This window comes from Pinus tabuliformis, chromosome 5_2, assembly GCF_031772625.1.
Source record: "Pinus tabuliformis cultivar Carrire ecotype Pingquan chromosome 5_2, CPIR1, whole genome shotgun sequence".
NCBI classification, from domain to species: Eukaryota; Viridiplantae; Streptophyta; class Pinopsida; order Pinales; family Pinaceae; genus Pinus; species Pinus tabuliformis.
In genome coordinates, this window is record NC_142306.1 from 206653838 (window position 1) to 206662461 (window position 8624).

An 8624-nucleotide genomic window follows, 5' to 3' on the forward strand; every position below is an offset into this window, starting at 1 on the left:
CATTTAGTCATAGAGGAACAAGGCTTCTTTTACATTTGGTCATAAGGGAAAAAGAATTTTATTTAAACAGGGATATTAGGGATAAAAGGGAAAACAGGACTTTGTCTTTTGGGAGACACAGCAACATTCCTTTGTAAACAATATTCAGAGCAGTATGTCTTTTTATAAATATATACAGCTGCATTTCTTTGTTTTTGTTTTGAATATACACAGCCATCTTTTCTCTGTTTTTGTAATAGCTATACACAGCCATATTGCCTCTGTTTTTGTAAGGAACATGCACAACAATCTTTGCTCTGTTTTTTTTTTTTTTTTGTAATATTATTTTACCATTATATTGCTCTTTTCTTTTTACACAACATTTTTTAATCCTTGCTGTGTTTATTTTTTGTTCTTGCTGTGTGGAGGGCATTAGGGTTTTGGGAATGTATTTGAGAGGGGGATAGGGTTAGAAATTGGGAGATAGGAAATTTAATACTCTTTGCAAATGAGATAAGATAGAGACATATCATAACAATTGTGAATTTAATGGGAAACAATGGAGGGAATAAATGGGAGTTTAAAACCTTGAAAAAACACTAACCCTAGCACTATGCCTACATTGACAAACAATAACTAAAATCCATTTCTTTTTACATCCTTGGTAGCAAATATATATGAACACAAGCCCATCATTCATATTTCAAGCATCCAACAGGTTAATAGACCCTACCTCGATCAATTTAGCAAGCAAGAGGGCGATTTGAGAAAATTTGAAGTGGTTCTGTGAGTGACAGGCTGAGTGGTCGCGCACAGGCTTTGACAGGTCGCGCACAGCCTGACTGGTCGCGCCCGTTGAGTTTTTGCACTGCGGAGGGGCGCCTGATAGGTCGCGCACTGCCCAACAGGTCGCGCACGCCCTCTGACAAGTCGCGCACCTGAAAATGGTTCAAATTTGTTGCCCTTTGCCTCCTTTCGCCTTCTTCGCCCTCTCACTCTTCTTTGTGAGCTCTTAGATGCACAATGAGGGTGTTTTAGAGGGAATTTGACTCTTTATAAGCCCAATTTGAAAAAATTTACTTACCAAACCCACTTTCTAATGTTTTGTTTTGGCACTTTCTTTTAACACTGTTTTGAGTTTACTTTTGTCCTGAATTTGACTTTTTGAGTGCTTTAACTCCGTTCTTTTGCAGGTAGACCATCTGATAGACTCTGGCGAGGAGACCAGGGTTATTGCCGGCATTGTGAAGAATTTTTTTGAAATTTCCTTATTTTTTACAAAATTGACATGACCTTGGCTTTAAAAACATGGTTTTTAAATCCAAGGTATAAATGAGCTGTACCTGATGAAAATATCAATGAAACATATTTACATACCTCCTTCCGGCTTGCTGGGGACCCATGGACCTCTGACTCATGGTCTTGCAATGACATTTAACTGAAACCCTAGACCTAAGACTTTGGACTTCAAGACAAAACAAAACAAGCGTGACACAAGTTCATTAACTGATATGACCTGATCCAGCAAAGCCAAGAAGGGAACAAGGACCAGCTCCTCCATCAGTTTTATGGCATGCCTAATGGAATGCAAAACTGACATCGATGAGACACCTACTTATGCATATGCAAAGAGTTTTTTGATCACTGATGGAGGGCATCATGACCGACACTAACAGTATCTACTGCAATAATTAATATAGAATACTAGCTTAAATACAGTAAACTCTTAAAGCTTATGAAATAAATAGAAGTCTGTGTTTTTGGGGTTGTATAAGGGTCCCTTCCTCAAATCATCATCCCAAAGGGAAGAAGTGAGGTCAAGACACCTGCTGACAACCTTGTGGTGCTTCTTTTATCCCTTCCAACCTGCTACTGAAGTAAGGCACAAATGGAAGCAAACTAATAAACAACCAATCAAATTTACACTACCTGCAATGAAAATACCTCTAAAGAAAAGTTAACAATGAAGCTATGAAACTAAGCTAAACATACAGATACAAAAGAAGAGACTTGGTTTCTAGGGTTGGACCCTAACCCAAGAGCTTCAGCCCTCTGAGTTAACTCAGTGATGGCTCAAAACAAAACTCATTCTTATTACCAAAACAAAAAATTACATAAAAATCTTCCCCAAGTCTAAAGCTCGAAAACAACTTAGAGTTTTACAACAAAAATTTGAATCCTAATGAGGCTCTAGGCCTCTCTACTTATACAACTAAAGTCCCCAATGACTTCCTTAAAATTAGGGAGGCTCGTCTCCCAAACTCAAGATAAACTAGCTCTTTGTCTCTCACTTGCTTGGCTACCTTCTAATCCTCATGACTTGGCTGCTTGCACTTCGAGTTGGTGTGATAAATGGAGGAATATTCAAATGGGGGAGAAGTAAATGAGGAGGAATTACCTTACAATCCCTCTCCCTTGTCCCATTCAAGTTTCAACCTTTGTATTTGCCAAAATTCCTTCATTTTCTCCTTCAAACCTACATTCAGTGCATATTAGTCCACTAAGCATGATATCCCACTCTAACTCATCTCGTAAACAAAATATAATCAAAAACATGTAATAAGTTTTGAGAAAAGCTGGTTTGACTAAGCTAGGAGGTAAATTAAGGCCCATATAATTACCCAATGATGAGGTTCATCACTGGTCAGATGGGAATGGTACTAAGGTGCAAAATACCAAGGAGGAGGTGTAGACCAGGAGGGATGAGCAGGGGGGGCCCAAGAGAGAATGGATGTGGTATGGTTAGGGTTGTAATATGCATGGGATGAACCTTGCATGCCATGTTGGTATGTTTGAGGCCCATGAAGTTTCCTTTGATTTATGTAGCAGAGTTCTTCAGTCACCCCTTCAGTTCCCTTATACATAGCTTTTAGTCTAGGTAGAGAAGCGCACTTGTCTGTGAACTGGTTTTCTTCACAGACCGAGTAGACCTCAATCAGATTCAAGGGACATTCATTCATAGGGTGCCTCATTATGCATCTAGGGCATAAACTGGTTAAGGTTCTCTCTACTTCCTCCTGCTTTCTCTTGATGTGCATAGTGTCCATCTGTAGGGAAAGGGTTTGTAGCATTTCACTCTTGGAATCTTCCAACATATTTCCAATTTCACCTTTTATGGATGTTTTGGAAGAGGATGGACTGGCCATTGGTTTACTACCCCTACCCTTTTTCCTAGCTGCCCTAGAATGGTTCCTAAAGACAATCTTGATATCTTCATAGGGTAGTTGGTAGATGTCCCCTCCTGCTAGCAGGTTTAGAGTATCCAGAAGATCTTCCCTTACCCCTCTGATCACGTCTAGCTTCAGTGACTTAGGATCAAGTGTGCACCTAGCCCTTTTGAAGCTAAGCTGGAATCTTTCTTCATAGTCCTCTAGGGATTCATCATGTCCTAAGGTCATCCTAAAAATTTCCTCTTTAGTGTCTTTGGACCTACAGTAGTCTCGATACTTGTTGTTGAAGGCTTGTTTCATTTGAGCCCAGGTTGTGATGTTATCCCCAGGTAAACCCATGAACCAGTGCAAAGTTGCATCCTTGAGAGTGGATAGGAATAGTTTCAACTTCTACTTGTCATTGGTGTAATCATAAGTTCTACATATGAAAACAAAATCAAACAATAAAGTGTCTGGATATTCTGAGGCCAGGCCATGGAAATGAGGAAGACTAGAGGGACTTATGTTTTTCATCTTGGTATCCCCATTAGTTTCACTGATGGGAAAGGAACCCTCAATTCTTTCTCTATCTCCTCTGTCATTTCTATTTTCAGCCGTTAGGTCAATTGGAATGGGTTCTCCTTCTTCTTCTCCCCCTGTAGGCCCTTCAAATATGTTTGGCTGTTCACCTAAGGGGTCCTCCAATTCACAACCACCAAAGAAGAGGGAAGGTTGGCTATTTGAAGCGGTGGGGGTATTTGGTATAAATTTTCCTAAGTTATCCCTATTCCTACAAGGCATGAAAGAAGTGTTTTTGTTTTGTTTTGTTTTTTTTCAAGCTTTGAGAATAGTTGTAGAATTGAAATCACAAATTGAATGGAAACTAACTGACTAAATGAAAACTAACTGCTTGAATGAAATCTCACTTGCAGAATGGAAAAGAAAGCAAACTAAATTACTTTTGCATAAATGAAGCTAATAGAAGAATGTCACAGATAAGCAATGGAAGAAAGAGAGTAGAAATCACATATTACTTAGACTCCTCCCTAGAAATGGTGCCAAAAAATGATGAGCACCAGTATTGCAACAAGAATGTTGCAACTCCTGTGGTTACCAACTTTACTTTATCAACCTGAGATTCGTACAAACTTGGAGGTGGCAGTGTTGTATACACATGTAAATGTGATGGGTCCACTCTTTATCACTACTAAGCTGGCGATAGACCACTAAGGTTTTTCAAACCAAACTTCTATTGATTCAGAAAAAGCTTGATTACCAATGAGGAAAAGGGAAATCTACACTAAAATAAATCTTGTCTACTGCAGTAAGGAAAATAATAAAAATCAAATGCTTAAACAAACCATTCATATAATCTAACTGCTAAGAGGATTTGCTTCAAGAGAATGCTAAATTATCATATGTGCAATCCTACTGTCCTAGGCATGCAATTTGAAACATCAAACATTCTACTGGTGTGCATATAAATGAACAAAATAACTCTTTTTTCCTTTTTTTCTTTTTTGTGTGAAAGTGTGAAAGCTAACTTCTTTTGGTGATGTGGCAAGTGGATTAAGGATGATGGTGGATGGCCATATGGCTATGGAGGCAAGTAGGGGTCCTTTTCTAGCTTCCTAGGGGCTTTGTCCACAATTCAACCTCAAAACGGGCCACTACAAGTCAACCTACAGGATGTCCTAATTCGTCCTATAGGATGTCCTAATGCTCCTACAGATACAGCTGAGAGCAAGAGGAGGGATTTGGAAGGTGATATAAGGCTTAGGGAAGGTGAATGGTGGGTGAAATGAAACAAGGGAGTGCCTAGGACTCCATACCTCAAAAACAGAGTTGTGAGATGGTTGGATTTGCTCAACAAGCTTGGAGAAGTATTCTTGTGGAATGATGAATTTGGTGAGGGATTTAGTGAAGGAAAGTGATAACCATGGATGGATGAGGTTAGGATGGGGTTGTTGATCATGAAATATCTATGTATTGCTAAAACTCCTACACTGCATCAATCATTCCTATTTATCCATAAATCATGTAAATAAGAAGCTTCCCAATTAACTAAGGAAAACATTATTTCATGAGCTAGCTGCCTATTTCATGGATGGGAAAATTTGCAGAATAACATGAAACCTTGATGAGATATAATATAAGACTGAAGATAGCAGAAATGAAAATTAAATCATATTCTTGAAAACTTGTAAAATGCTGACCTAAGTATCAGAAAACCCTAAATTCCATGAGAAATCAAAAGTTTGTCTTTTTGGGGCTGCATAGGAGTTTTTTCCTCAAGCCATCATTCCTAAAGGGAGGATTGAGGCCAAACCCACCTACTAAAAACTTTTTAATATTCCTTTATATTCCTAAGATAATGTCGAAGCAACGCGCAAATGGAAGAAAACTAATCAAATCCACAACTACTTGCAACGAAATGATGCTACAGGCAATTCAACCATTAATCTATGAAATCAACTAAGCATGTAAATACAATAAGAGGATCCTTTGCTGCTAGGGTTGGGCCCTAACCCAAGAGCTTCAACTCTCTGAGTCAACTCAGTGCTGGATCAAGAAAATGCTCATTCTCATTATCAAATCAAAAAATTACATAACAATGTCTTCCACAAATCTTGAACTCGAAAATGCCTAGTGTTTTTACATCAAAAATATGAATCCTAATGAGGCTTTAGGCCTCCTTATTTATACAACTGGAGTCTCCAAAGACTTCGTTAAATCTAGGGAGGCTCAGCGCCCAAACTCAAGATGAACTGGCTCTTTAACTGTCACTGGCTTGTCTGTCTTTTGATCTTCATGACTTGGCTGCTTGTAAATCCAAGCTAGTGTGATTTGATGGAGGAATATATGGATGAGGGAGGAGTAAATGAGGAGGATCTATCTCCTACAATCTCTCCTCCTTGTCTTATTCAAGTTTCAGCGCTTAATTAGCCAAAATTTCCATGATTTTCTCTCAAAAGTCCACAATCATTGCACATTAGTGTACTAGGCATAATATCTCACTTTGACTCATCTCATTAAGTAAAATATAATCAAAATATGTAAGAAATTATGAGAAGATTTGATTTGAATAAGCTAGGAGGTGTATTAAGGTCCATATAGTTACCCAATGATGAGGCTCATCAGTGTGGTGTTGGCAGGTACAACTTCTTAACAACCTTTGCTTATATGAGGTTATTTTGGTTCCCACTATCAATAATGAATTGCAATGGGGCACCCTTCGCCCACATTTGTGAGTGGAAGAGACGCTTAACCTCCTTCGGATATTCAGGCTCATGTTTCTTGATCTTGTTGGTGGCAATGGTGGCACTGGGTTTTGCATCAATGACCTATTTCCCCTTGTAGGGTTATAGCTCAGAGTTGAAATATGCATCTAACTTTGAAGCTTTCATATTGGCCACCAATGACTACTTTGTGCAACATTTATTTGTGTTATGAGTAGAGCTCTTGTGTAACTCACACACCTTTCTTGTGTATTTATTTATCTTCTGTTACCATTCATTACTTGTGGCTTCGATGGGTTTTCCTCGATCATTCAATCATGGATATGTCCCTTATTATGTAGTTTGGAGATGCCTTTTCCTTGCGTTGGATTCGCAAATCCAAATTTTTTATTTTTCTATTTAAATTTATGCTTGATCTAACAACATATCTGTATGTTGCGCAAAGCGAGGAGATGTTCAAGAACTCCATTTCAGCATAGATGTATTTCTGTAGGAAACCACGGTACTTCGAAACCAGATTTTTCTCAGAGTCCTTAATACCCAGCTTCGTGTGTAGGGTATGAAATATATTTGTGACCACCAACACTTCTTGGTCCTTTTATTGCCATAGTGTGGTCCATTTCATACACTTTTCTTCATAGATACCAAAAAAGTAATATTGTTTCTTAACGACATCTTGGAAAGAATCCCAAGAAGGTGCAGCTGAAAATAGTGAGGATTCCTCCTTGTCCTTCTACTCACAATAAGTTTCCCATGATTCCTTGACATGTGGGGCGCCTTACAGAGTGAAAAAGTAACATTTTCTCTATTGGAAAAATTATGGACCGAAAAATATCCTTCCAACAAATTTAGCCATCTATCTAGAGAATCTATGTCTATCTGACTTTAAAATATATTAATTTCAAACTTAACTTGTACCTTAAAGGGGGTGATGCCTCCAAAGTGACTGTTGGATGAAAATGCTTCACCCATTGGCATCTACTGAAGGATCTAGGGAAAATTATCCATAATCTCCTTCCTTTATCACTTGAGGGCTTCTTCAAGCAACAATTTGAAAGGATCTTCTACTCCCTCATCTTTCTTTTCTTTCACCATGGGATGCCATCAGGGTCAGTGAGGTTTGCCTTGCAAGGGTTCACCTAGTTCCAATCCCAACTCCTTATACCTAACCTTGCTTGGGACATGTACAGAAAAATAGACAAAGAGTATATTGTTCTGATACCACTAATTCAAATTTATGAAGGAATGAAATGAAATATAGATTTAAATAAAACTACAGAGATGCATCAAAATAGAACATCAATTAATAAATAGTGAATGTTGGAAACTATTTACATATAGTGTGAAAACAAACTAGCTCAGACGATGGTAGCTTATATCTGAGAAAATATGTGACGGATACACGCCTTCTAAACTATTTTATAATGAGGCTCAAAGGAATTTTTATCATGAAGAAACATTGAGAAACCATAAACATCCAAAAACATAACCCTAGGAGATGAAGCACCAAAAGGTATGGGCCCTGATAGGGTTAGTTGGAATCTCAACTTCTTAGGGTTGTAACTTTGGCATACAATTTTCATTTGGCATGTATGATACCCTGTTAAAAAGGTCTGTCTAAGGAAAACAAATTTCAACTAATAAATCATGAACCATGTTTTCCTGTTTCCCCAAAAAAACATCGTTTAGGGCCTCAAAATAACTCTAGAAGTTCAGGACCCAAAAACTGCCATAAATAGAAAACTACATGAATAGGAAATTGTGCTAAAAAATAGGAAACTAATAGAAAAATGTGTTGGGGTTCCAAGTGGAATAGTTGAGTGGCCACCAATATCCACCTGGATCAGAGGTAAATTTATTTTTTTCCATGTAGTATATGGAGACTTTCCACTTACCATTCTTCAATACAATAACCAATGGTGAAACCCACTGGTTATTAGAAATCTAGTAAATGAAGTTCATGTTTAGCATTTTTTGCATTTCTTCTTTTATAATTTACCTCAAGTAATGATTCATCCTTCTTTGAGGTTGTCTAATAAGTCTATCATTTTAATCATTCTTCTCATAGTAAGTTTCCCATTAGCGCTTCACATGTGAGGTAACCTTCAGGAGTGCAAAAGTAATCTTTTCTTTATCAGAAAAATTATGGACCAAAAAATATCCTTCTTGCAAATTTAGCCAGTTATCTAGAGCTTCTACATATATCTAGCCTTCAAATATAGGAATTCCAAACTTAGCTTGTACCTTAAATGGGGTG